Source organism: Malurus melanocephalus, unplaced genomic scaffold (genome assembly GCF_030028575.1).
Source record: "Malurus melanocephalus ecotype Western Australia unplaced genomic scaffold, MMel_1.1 scaffold_78, whole genome shotgun sequence".
Taxonomy (NCBI): domain Eukaryota; kingdom Metazoa; phylum Chordata; class Aves; order Passeriformes; family Maluridae; genus Malurus; species Malurus melanocephalus.
Window position 1 is genome coordinate 932,162 of NW_026623310.1, and position 12,352 is coordinate 944,513.

Below are 12,352 nucleotides of genomic sequence, written 5' to 3' on the forward strand. Positions count from 1 at the left end.
TGTACAAAAATTATATATTSAATGTGTATAAAATATATAACTCTTCTTAAAATAAAATTAAAGCTAATGGAAACTAGTGAATTCTGGATAAAATTCACCATGGACATTAATTAAGGTTGTGTAGACAGAGAACACTTTCCTGTGAGCTTTTTAAAATCACTTACTAGCATTATGATTGATAGGAATTTGGACTACTTTTGAAGAAGCTAAAGAAATGAAGTTTTTACAGAAAAAAATCATGATGGATGATGACTTACAAAGCATTCATAAAATCTGATTTAGTAATGTACAATGTTAATTTTATAGTTCGCAAGCAAAACAGAGAACTGTTTTCCTGTACTCATTTTTTTTAAAAAGTATTTATCAATCTTTTTCAGGAAGGACTCCCAAGGCATGGCTGTAATGGTTGTTTGAAACAAGAAACAGAGACACTTTTGGTGTCATTCACCTCTGATCACTGGGAATCTGAGCTTGAATGAAGACGGAAGAAAACTCCTACAGAGAAYTGGGAATGGTTTGTTTCTTAAGAAGGGTATAATAACATTTTAAATGTTTTTTCCAAATACCAGGGCATGTGATAAAAGTTTATGGACTGGGAATTAATTGAAAGACTGTGAAATGAGAAAGAATGAACATTATGGGAAGCCTTGGAGAGCGACTACCTAAGCACCCTGAAATTTGTGACCAAAGCCACAGAATATCCGAATGTGATGGAACTATCTCAGATGACTGTTTTTAAACATATAATTTGCCAGCCTCTGTAGTCTTCCCCAGACTGACTGGGAAAATACATACCTTTTATTAATATTAGTCCAGGGGACTGGTGGGTATTCTGGGGGGTGAAACATATAATTTATGGAATTTGCTACAGAATTCAGATTTTAAAAAAAGGCAGTGCTAATTTGTACCTGGGAGTTGGTATCTATTTTAAAAAGTACTGTTCTAAAGATATTTTTTTGACATTTTTTACATGTATTGAATAACACATCTATATGATGAAACATGAAATGTTTAATTACATGAATATACATGAAATGTATAATTAAAACAATGACCATAAGTATAGAATTGTGTAAATATGACCTAAATCATGTGTGTAAACATTAAATAAATGTTTCATTTCTAGAGGTTACAGAAAAGACTGAAAAAGTTTATACAGTCTTTCCACCTCCCCCCACCAGTTTTTGGTACAATTGCATTTTTAGCTAATTCATATATTAGTTTTTTAATATTTGCACTTGTGTTAAATTTTACTGAGGAACAATTTAGTTTGGGGAAACCACTGAATCTGTGGTTTGTGTTGTTTGAACAAGAAGTCCCAGAGTAATTGTCCCAAATGGCAATGTTTCTCCTACACTGGCAGCTGTGTATTTGTGGTGACCTGATGGCAATGCACGCAAAGACCGTGTGCTGTGGCAGTGCCTCTCACAGGGAGCACCAGCAGGGAAACTGGATGTGATCACCACACTCAGAATTTGCTCTTCTTGGTGAAGGCCTCATGTAGGCAGCACTTAAATGACACTTTTTGTTTCTCCACAAGGTGAAGGTAAGAGATGGAAACCATTTGAAAGCTATTGCTTATGTTCCCTGAAAGGGGATGGAGAGAACAGCTCTTCTGAGACACTGCTTTACACTGAACATGTGCAGAGCTGTGTCATCGGTAATTCTGAAAATGTGTTTACAATGGTTGGGTGAAATATTCAGTCACCATTTAAATATGTTAGCTCATACACRAACTTTAGGTGTCTACTGCACTTAACATTTCCAATAACTGGTTTCATTAAGATTTTTAGTGATGCAAATTAATAACAAAAGGCAGTTAATACAGAGTGCAGTTATGAGACCAAAATACATGTGGTTTAAATTTAAAGAGTTAAATGTTAGTATTTCCCTATAGAGAAAGGTAATTTGGGCTGACATTATCACCGCCCACAGAGAAGGGGAGCTGTTGATTCTATTGGTTAAGCAGAAATTCAGAAAAGGAAAATGTAGGTCTAGAGGGTTGGCTTGGTGTAAGTGAATCACACAGGAAAAATGCTGATACCCAGGGTTGTCATAGTGACCTTCTTTGATGGTTAGAAAGAGAAATAAGCACGGGATATTTTTGTCAAGTTCGAGGGTTTAGATTGCTTGCTAGGTAAAATTTGTCTTAGTTATTAATACGGTGGAAAGTTAAATTATGATCATGGAAATATGATAATAAGTGCTGTTGTAAATCAGGCAGAAATTATATTCTGTGGGTATTTAGAATATTCCAATGTGTTAGCAATTGGGCTGATGGGCTGCTAAGGACTTTAATATGGAAAATAAAGGAAAACTTCAGTCAGGAAGGTGTTTCTGGACACTGCCATGCTGCTTCTGGCAAATACTATTTGATAAGGTATAGGTAAACAACCAGCATTCATTTACCAGAAAACAGTGTTATCTGTATGTCTGGATTTCTGTTTGAAAAAGCCTTTGTAATAATCTTATTGGGACTAGTTAGAAACACATTATTAATAAAAAAGTTACAAATTTGCCAGTATGTAAAGTTAGTTTAATCTGAAAAYTCTGTAAATTTTTTTATTATTCCTGGGAGAAAATGACATAAAATTGAATGTGTTTGAGTAGTTTCATGCAGACATGGGACTGCACAGAAAATCCAGGTATCAGTATCACTGCTTGTAAGTAGATTTTGTCTCTAACCCTCAGTCAGTCGGCTTGAACACAAGCTGAGCTATCCCAAACTACCAGTTSTCTGCACTTTGGCTTTTGAAACTTTCCATGTGAGATATAGTTTCAACTTGAAAAGTCAAAATACAGCGGTTTACAATCAGTTTTACATTGGTTGAAGCTAAAACTCGAAACAAAATTCCTGGAGTATAGAACTGTATGAAGCAAAACATAACAAAGTTAACAAAAAACTCAAACTGAGCAAGCTAGTTTCACTCAGCTCTTGAAATAACCCCTTTCAGCAAGTTCACTTTTCAACTGCACATGTGTGAGATGTCAAAAATGAGTTGGTTTCACAACCCCATGCCACAGATAAATGTCACAACTCTAAAGCTTCACCCTCTTGTTGAAGTAAAGTCTCACACTCATTCCCTGTTTTGGCTTATACATTTGAAATCTGACAATAGATGAGATTTTCTCAGTTCTAAGTTAGTTACACTGAGCTTTTGTTCATCTGTAAAATGAGGAATTTTGGTAWGACCCAAATTCCAGTTTGTATGTTTTTTATACTTCTATCCAGCACTGAGAATTTTTTTCCCAAATCTTTATCAATACTCTAAATGGCTCCTAGTCCSAAAAGGAGGATAGCCACTTCACCACCTGGAGGTCATTGAAGGATTCACGTGCTTTAAGTTCGAAACTTGATATTTCAGAGGTGCTAAACACCTGCTGCTCTTCCTAGCTGGTATGGGAGCTGCAGGCTCATGTCCTTGTGAAGATCAGACCCCTCATCCTGTAGTGCATTCATACTGGGGAAGTGAGCAGTCCTCTGYTCTGTTTTCAGTTTTTGCAAAATTTTAGTGTAACTGGCTTGAAACAAACTGATGAGCTGCACTGATATTGTCCTGGTTTCAGCTGGCTGGTACAGTGCTGTGTTTTGGATTTAGTATGAGAATTATGTTGATAATTAAACATTAAACAATGTTTTAATTGTTGCTAGGTAATGCTTACTGTGAATCAAGGACTTTTCACTGTCTCATGCTCTGCCAGTGGGCATGTACACAAGAAGCTGGAGGGAGCATGGCCAGGATGGGTGACCTGAGCTGGCCAAAGGGATTTTCCATTACAAAGAACATCATGCACAGTATATAAACTGCTGGAGTTTGGCTGGGAGCTACTCATCACTGCTTGGGGATGGTCTGGGCACTTGTCAGTGTGTGAAGCAAGTGTATTGAGCATCACTTGTTTCTGCTGGATTTTATTTACACACCCCCTTGGTCCCCAAGGTATTTTCATTACAATTATTATTATCTTAATATTTTCTTTTGTTTCAATCATTGCTCATCTCAGCTCAAGAGGTTTACTTTTTTTTTCTAATTCACCTCCCCATTGGTGCAGGTGGGGAAGTGAGCAAGTGGCTGTGTTGTACTTGATTGCCATCTGGGGTTAAACCATGACAGACAGAGACACTTTTAACAGAGCATTGCTGAGTATGTATGAGTTCAGACAGGTCAGAACCCTTTTGTTTGTTGGGCAGCTGGTCCATTTCCTTTCCCCCAAAAAACTGAGGGACTGAACTCCTGAGCTTTCTAAATTATCACTGAGGGAGAAGCAAGACCTCAGCAGCAGTGGGGCTAAGGGAGCCAGCTTCTAGATATAGCTCCATACTTTGGCAATTTAGTTGAGAAGAGCTAGAGTGATATTCAGAAAAAAAAAAAAAGCAAAATAATTAGTGATGTTGTGTGCATGTATTTTGATTATTCCTGAGTCAAATTTTCCTGGTGAACTGGTATCTATAAAAGTGCAAGGGGAATGGCTGAGTATGAAGTTTTAAGGGTGTCTTGTAATACAGCTCACAGACTTGAGTTACACGAGCGTTATTGTGAGTGGAATTTACAGTATAATGGCTCAAGAGTGAATTTCATGAGGTATGATCATATGTTACCAAAAAAAGCCCCAAAACATTGGACTGTTAGTGGAATGCAAATATTATGTGACTCTGAATCTCACTTTGTGTTTTAAACCATGAGGGTTTAGACCTGAGTCATCATAACTTGTGAGTAGAAGATACATGTATTTATATATGCATGCATATATAGCATGCAAGCTACAAAGAAGGCTTCTGTCTTGGGGTTATTTTCCCCTCAAATTTCAGATTTGGTTCTCTGTTACTGTAAATCATTATAGCCTCAGTGAAAAGTCAGAAGTCAGCTTAGTTGTTTCAAGATCTTGCTGCAAGATTTGAAAAGAAATCTGCGCTAGAAATCTTCAGAGGCTTCTAGTTTCTTCTCTGTTTCAATTTTCAGATCATGGATCATCAGACCATGTTGCACTTTTCTTACACCCCTACTTCTCCATGGTGCTTTCTGCATGGAGCTGGTGTTAGAATTTGTCTAACCTCTAATTTGTCCTGTCAGAGCATTCTAATCTTGAATTAGAGGGAGTAACATTGTTAGCACTGCTAAAAGAACATCTTTATCCCAAGATCTTTATTGGACAAGTCCAGTAGTTAGAGCAAGAGCTGGAGAAGATGGCCCACRAATGCCTGCTAGCAGCTGCAGAGGCAAATAGGAGAAAAAGTTATTTTGTTTCCTTCTTTCCACTGAATTCATCACTTGTCTTMAACCATGCATCTAGCCAAGCCATGCATAGAGTGACTTGCTGAACAGAAGACTATGAGGTAGGATTAGAGGCTGTGTTTAAGACAAAATCTGCTTCAGTCYAGAGAACAATCTCACCACAAAATAAAATTAACTTTAAAAGTAATGAGATTTTCCACTGTTAACCTAATAGCAGCAAACCATATGTTCTAAACAATGCTCTAATTTCCTTTTTTTTTTTTTTTTGGTATAAGGACTCATTTTTAGTAACAAATCCTAGACTACTAGCCCTGCCATTTTTCTGCTGCTGGAGGAAAACATGGACTCTTGCTGAGCTGTATGGTGGATACAGCTGGATACATCTGAATCTAGCACCAGTAAAAAGGCCTCTAGAATAGTAGTATGGAGGAACCAGTTTAAGGTAGAAGAAATTAAAAAAATGGGAAAAAGAAGAAACATCTCTTTGGACCTTTAGTTTTGTTATTTTTTTAGATTATATTTCCTCTGGRCTCCCAAAATCTTCAGTAACAAACAGGTTTTGTTTTAAAAAGTATTAAGTTATGAAAACATTTGCCAGGTCCTAATCTTAAATCCTAGCAGTCAGCAATGCTTAAGTTCAGCCATATCATTTTGCTGAGTAAGTCATGGTGAAACTTAAAGTTTTCCCCTCAAAATGGTCTTTCCAAATGAGATTGATATTGTGAGAAAAAAAGAAAAAAAGAGAAGAAAGCCTTCATCATGAGGAATTATGGAATTAATTTTCTTTATATACTCTGTTTGCACAAGACATTTTTGTTAACTCTTAATAAAAATACCACTCAGCTGCTACTTTCATTGTTTTTATCCTGGGACCAATACAACATTGTCATTATTGGATATAAAGTGCTGTAAAAACAAATCTAATTTGTTAAGTTTATTTTGATAAGAAATAAATATAAAGGTAGTGCATAGTTTGAGCAGTGCTGCTATCATAGGACTCCTGGGTATACTTTATATAAAGAAAATAAAAAAGCATACATAACTTTCTAGTTGATTTCCTTTAACAGGGCTAATTGAAAACAGTTTCTGTTATTTAGAAGTAATTTATTTTAAATACACTTTTTAAAACAAAGTTCTTATTGATATCCATTTTAAGTATATTATCTCAGTGTGGGATACAAGTAAAAGGTCACATCTTGTAGGAGTATTTTCTGTTTGACTCAGTTCTGATCATAGATAAACTTATCGGGGAAACCAAATTAGTTAACCTTTTCACTACCAAAAACTCGTTTTAACAGGCTACGATGGTTTCTTTTGCAAACACAGGACTTCAAAGCTTGTGCTTTTGTTCTGAAACATGAAAAAGAGAGGGCTAATTTCCCGTTTCTCTAAGGCAAATATTCATTATTTTAAAACGAAATTAGACTTGTTGAGGTTCTATACAAAGGCACAGTAAAGTATATACTATTAATTTTCAGTCAGGAGTTGCTCTTCATAGTGGTGCAGAAACAGATGCTTTTAAAAAACTTTGATTATGTCTGTAATTTATGGACATTGTTGAATGATATATTTTTTCTTGCCCAGTAGCTTAATCCATATGTATGGATCTGATTACTGGAGCACTGAAAGACAAAACGGCTGTAGGTGGCATATCTCTGGAAAGCAGCCTCTTTCCTTATGGCTCGATAGGTTGTCCAGTTCCTGCCCRGTTAACTGGTTTGTGACATTTCTCAGAAATCCCTTCAGCTCCGCTTCCTCCTCTGTTTCCATCACAGCAGCAGCGACTGTTCAACGACTTTGGTTGTTTCAATACACTCAGTTGAACTCAGCAACAGCCGAAACTGCCCTCCTTTCCTAAAGCCAGATAAAGAGTGATTAAAAGGCTTTAATGGACTTCAGACCACACTCACGTCTGAGAAAGACTCCCTTTCTCAGGGAGAATCTCAGGATGCTAATGTGCCAAAGCCCCCTTCATGGCATTTGGCAATCTCAGTTATCAACACARTTTAATGTGGTAGCTGGGGGACAGTTTGACTCATGCAGAGTTTTGCTTGTGAACTCATTCCTACCACCTTGACTTATTTTGCAGAGAATCTACATTCACTGACTTGTGTGAAAAAGTTATGCTGAAAGGGATTAAAAACAGTGTCTCTCCAAATGGCTCCCAGAGAGCTACATTTCAGGCAGTATCTGGTGGAGAGCTCTTGAAACAGAGATATTACTAAKATTTCTAATATTCAGTGAAGTAAACACATTAAAAATATCCAAGAGTGAAGATATCTAGAAATCTGGTTTTAGCTGAGATGTGGGAGTACACTGGTTCTGCACAGCAAGAAGTCAAAAAAAAAAAAAAAAAAAAAAAAAAAAAAAAAAAAAAGTAAGGCTTGTCCCAAGTTGAACTCTAATGGGCTTGGGGTGGAAAATTTGCCAGCCCTGGTCATATGCAGTAAAACATTTGTCTCATGCTGGTAGTGGCAATGAACATTTTTTTTTTCTTCCATAATTTACAAAGTATGAGCAAGTAGGTAGTTAAAGCATTTCAATTCTTCCATGAATGGAATAATTGCACATGGTATTTTCTAAGCAGAGAAATAACTGGCTCTTGGGGAATTACTTTGTCACTCTCACAAAATGTAATTTCATCCAAATGGGAAAAATAATGCAATTATCTGGGCAGATAATGCAGCACACTTGGCATACATGGGCAGTGAAGATAGTCTTTTATTTCATGAACAAGAGATGAGTGCTTTGGAAAACTTGTTGGATTGTTTTAATTATTAAAAGAGCGAATTCATGGTTTCTTTGTAGATCAGTCACCCTGTATAGTATTTTCTCTTTTGTTCTATTTAAATTTAGATTGGTTATTCATACTTCCTGGCAGTGGTTATAAGAGGAGGATGACTGAGAATTTCGTAGGTGAGTTAATCTCATTTTTACTGTGTCTCAAGAGCCACCCACTTTCCCTTCATATGACTCSATACCAGAAAGTTCTTGCAATTTTTGAAACCTAAGTTTTGACCTTCTTCTCTGCTCCGTTTTTGTTGCTCCCCTTTATTTTTCTGCATATTTCTCAATTTGCAGCCCACCCTCACCAGCCCAACACTTGGCTCACCTCCACATGCGCCTTCTCCCTGAAGATTTGGGTGGGATTGCCCAGAGGGTATTTGAGCTCAGGGGATCAGTAGAGAGTGTTCAGTTGGCTGCTGACTCAGAGGGCTAAAAGCCCTGAGGACCCCAGCAAAACCATGTCCGTAAGAATCATGCCCTGAAGATGAGCATTTTCCTAATGTCCCTAAGGAGTCACTGAGACATCAGGGCTGCCGAGACTGGGGGGATTTCTGGAACAGGTGAACACAGCGAGGTGTTGAAGCTGTTCTGATTGAAGTGTTTCCATTTCTTCCCCCTGCAGTGGGTGTCTGGGGACATCATAACCTGGAGGTTCATAGCACAGTGCCATAAAAGCCTGTGTTCTTGCAGAGGTTGTGTATGGGTCTCCTCTTTCMTAGCTGTCCAGTTATTTTCTTATGGCTTTTAGAAATGGTGGTAAATGATACCTTTATCTAATCTGGCTTCTTTAACCAAGGAGTTCAGCAGCAAAGGGAAAACATGCAGATGTGCACATGCAGACACTGACAGTGCCTTCAAAAAAGCAAAAGGGCTAAGTTACAGACAACACAGACATCTTTTTGGCATTCTTGCACTAGTGGTTACACTAGCCCTTGGTGAAGATTTTCAGTGGGAAGTTTGATCTAGGTGTGGTGTCTCCAAATGTTTCGCTTTCTGACTTTCCCTGAAAGGTGATTGAAACAGGCCTGGAATGTGCCACCAGTCTTATTACCTGAGATAATGAAAATAGGAGAGATTGCAAATGGCTCAGTGCATCTTTTAACAGGTTTAATATTAATTAATTAATTAATATTTAATCATTGTCCTGATGTCAGAGAAGTAAACAAACCCTCTGTGATAAATCTTCCTGGTGCACCTCACAGCTCCTGAATTTTGCTGTATACTCTCCAATGCTTGCACTCCTAAAAAATCCTCATTGTCCTGAGGGTCCATTTTAAATAAAGCACTGCCAAAAGGTGACATGTTTTAGCATTAGGCTGGAGAGACCTTTGCTCTCCCCATTGGCTCTCTGGGTCAGGGGGKTTTGACATGCCCTCTGATCATGAAGTGACAGCACAACCCTGTGCTGTGCTCAGCAGCTGATCAAACGCTCCTTTTTTCTGCTGTAAGCTCACAATGACCATGACAGCAAGCAAGTTGTGCTTGGGAAAAGAATTTCCAGGTTTTAACAGTGAAACATTCAGAGCTTTAAAACCCAAAAGTGACAGTTTTGAGCTAGTGGAAGGCTATCTTCTTTTCACCCAAATATGTCTGTTGGTCTTGGGAAAGATATGGCTTCCCTCCAAACCTCACCACACTTGCAGCCTGAGGCTATCTTGGCTGCAACAACAGTAGAAGCTACCTTCAGCTTTATATTTTCTTTTCCATTTCAAGCCCTCTAAATTACATGTTGACATTCGCACTGTGAGCTGAAGAGCAGCCTATCTCACAGTATTGGTGTCCTCATGTGGGATACGTGGTATGATGTTGAGGAATATGCCCAGAGCAGGGTGTTGTGGACATCACCTGCAGCCAGGTACGAAGAGGGAGAGTGGCAGCAGCTGCCAAAGGATGGGTTCATAAAGGAGTTGAATGCTTTGAATCGAAAAGGGGGAGCTGTGAGTGTTTTGAAGGGTCAGGGTTTAATGATTTCTCTTGGCTTCAGCTTCATGCAAAGCTGGGGCATCTCTCTCTGCTTCCCTTCTTCCCAGTGCCTCACTCTCTTGAGTATGGATGCCTCTTATTAGTGATTATGGATCTGAAACCTTTCCACATTTACTGTGGTTGCAGTTCTGCCAATAGGAATCAATAGTAACATATGATCACTGGTCCTGTAGTGTCCATGGGTTATGTGAGCTCCTCTGAAGGTTGTCTGAACACAGTGCCCCACCATGGCTAAGTTTTCTCTGCAATATATCATGTCTAAGAAAGCTGAAGCCATACAATTCACCCTTTGCCCTCCCACTACATTTTTATGTTCTGAGAGAAAAAAAAAAAAAAAAAAAAGAAGAAAAAGAAGAAAAAAAAAAAGAACCTCTTTTTTTTTTTACAAGTGGGACAGACAATATATATGCTTCTAATGTCCTCTTCGAGTCATTACCCAGCTGCAGAAAGTGCTCCAGTATGCAAGCACAGGAGATGTGTTTGTATCTGGTCATCTGTGGAATGCGTAGCCGCTGAGTAAAGGCTGGGAAACTCTTGTGGACGGCCGTGCCAATGATGACCTGCCAGCACTGACAGCCTGATCTCCAATGGTGCCGAGGAATCTGCAGCTCCGAGGGTGTCCAGAATGTTGGGAGCGTGAAAGCTGGAAGGATGCCTCATACCAGGATGTCCTGGTGTTTGCTCGAGTCCCTTAGGGCCTTACAGCTGGCACTCGGCAGTTTGTAGGATTGGGCTCCTGCTGGCTGGAGAGAAAAAAATCCCTCATTTGTGCAGGATTTCTCTGTGTGCAAAGGGCCTGCTAGAAAACTGACAAAATTAAAATGATCACACATGTCCTTTAGCTTAGGAAAAGAGAACTCTAAGTGAGAGCATGTGTGCTCTGACTGGGGCTGAGAAAATGTCAGTCTGATGTGCTTGGGAAGTTCATATTGATACAAACAGGGAGGCTCCCTGCTGCCCACAGATTTCCCACATAAAAGTCCTACTGGTAGCCGTGGGAACTTAGCAGCAGCCACGCTGTGGCTAAAGTCACCACTCTAAAAATGTAGTGAAATTAGTGTTCATAAAAGTGAAAAACATGCCACAAGAATGAAGATGTTCTGATTCACAGCCATGAAAATTACATGAGTTCTGGCATTAAAAAAAAAACCAAAAAACAACCAGCTGAATTTCACAGTTACTCGGGCTTCAGAATGGGATTGCTGGTGAATTTTTAAGAAGTTCCTTTGAAAAAAATCTTGGCTATTCTCAAATCAATTTGCTGCTCCAAAATGTACCCACCTCTCACGAGTGGTGCCCACAATGTGACGCTGGTCCTTCTTGCCAGCCCTGTGCAAAGGGCCCATCCTGTGCTGCACAGTGGCCCCTAGTGAAACCAAGTCGTTTGTTCCAGAGTCTGTGAAATAATTTCCAGCAGCTGGTTTGTTACTAATTTCAGTTCTGYCTTATGACCTGAGCCTCATCTCACTCAAACCATGCCACTTGTTATGGATATTTTAAAGACAAATAAAAAAGCCTCATGGGAGGTCATGATGGACCAACAGACTTGTCCTAGTCTAAACTGAGCATGAACCTGGGACCCAGAGGTAAAGGCAATACCGGGAATAATGCAGCTTAACAATATAATTTAGCATCATTTTAGTTTGAGTTTTCCTTTTTTTTTTTTTTTTTTTTTTATGCCTGCTATAAGGAGAGGGGACATTTATGCCAACTGCCACTCTTGCTGACCAGAATGTAGATTTTTGCATCTCTGTTCCAATCCCTATCCAAAGACTCGCCCTCAAACAGATACTCTTGTCCCTTGCAGCTTTTGTTTTCTTGCACCAGGAAGAAAACAAAACATCAAATCTGCTCTTTCCTAGTGTCCTATCAAGCTTGTTTTTCCTGATTTTCTGGGAGAGATTCTATGAAGTGACAAGCATCCTTCTCTCTTTATTCCTCACGGTGTTCCCTCTTTCCACCATGCTGTTGGCAGAGCAGCAACAGTAAAAGCCACCTTGGGAAGGAGGTGACAGCTGGCTATTGTGCTCTCTGGGCAGACACCACCTTCCCATCCCCACCCCCACACCAGCAACAGCTTCTGACAGAAGCAATCTTAAAAATAAAACAGGAAATTATTTCAATAAGGGATGTGGTGGCTGACAGAGAAAAGTGGGGTAGGTCTGAAGTGCCATTGCTCTTTCATGTGAGCGCCAGGGCCCTGCAGAAAGGTTGCAGGGGAACAAATGTTTGTGCAGCCTTTTATGTGGTGGAGGGACCTGGGCTTGTTTTTGTTGTTGCTGCTGCTGAGACCTATTGTGGTGTCTGTCCTCATGAGCAGGGTCAGAGCGCTGCCGGTGACAGTGCTCATT

At 39.3% G+C, this 12,352-nt stretch overlaps 1 long non-coding RNA gene across 10 annotated transcripts in view; it reads left to right on the forward strand.

Annotated features, from left to right (window-relative positions):
* Positions 1-3,599, forward strand: part of LOC130574269 (uncharacterized) — an 86,379-nt gene extending 82,780 nt beyond the window's left edge. For all 10 annotated transcript variants that reach the window (XR_008965409.1, XR_008965408.1, XR_008965405.1 and 7 more), the window contains one exon: positions 378-3,599. This is a non-coding gene — a long non-coding RNA (uncharacterized LOC130574269). The remainder of the gene's footprint in view (positions 1-377) is intronic.
* Positions 3,600-12,352: the final 8,753 nt, after the last annotated feature.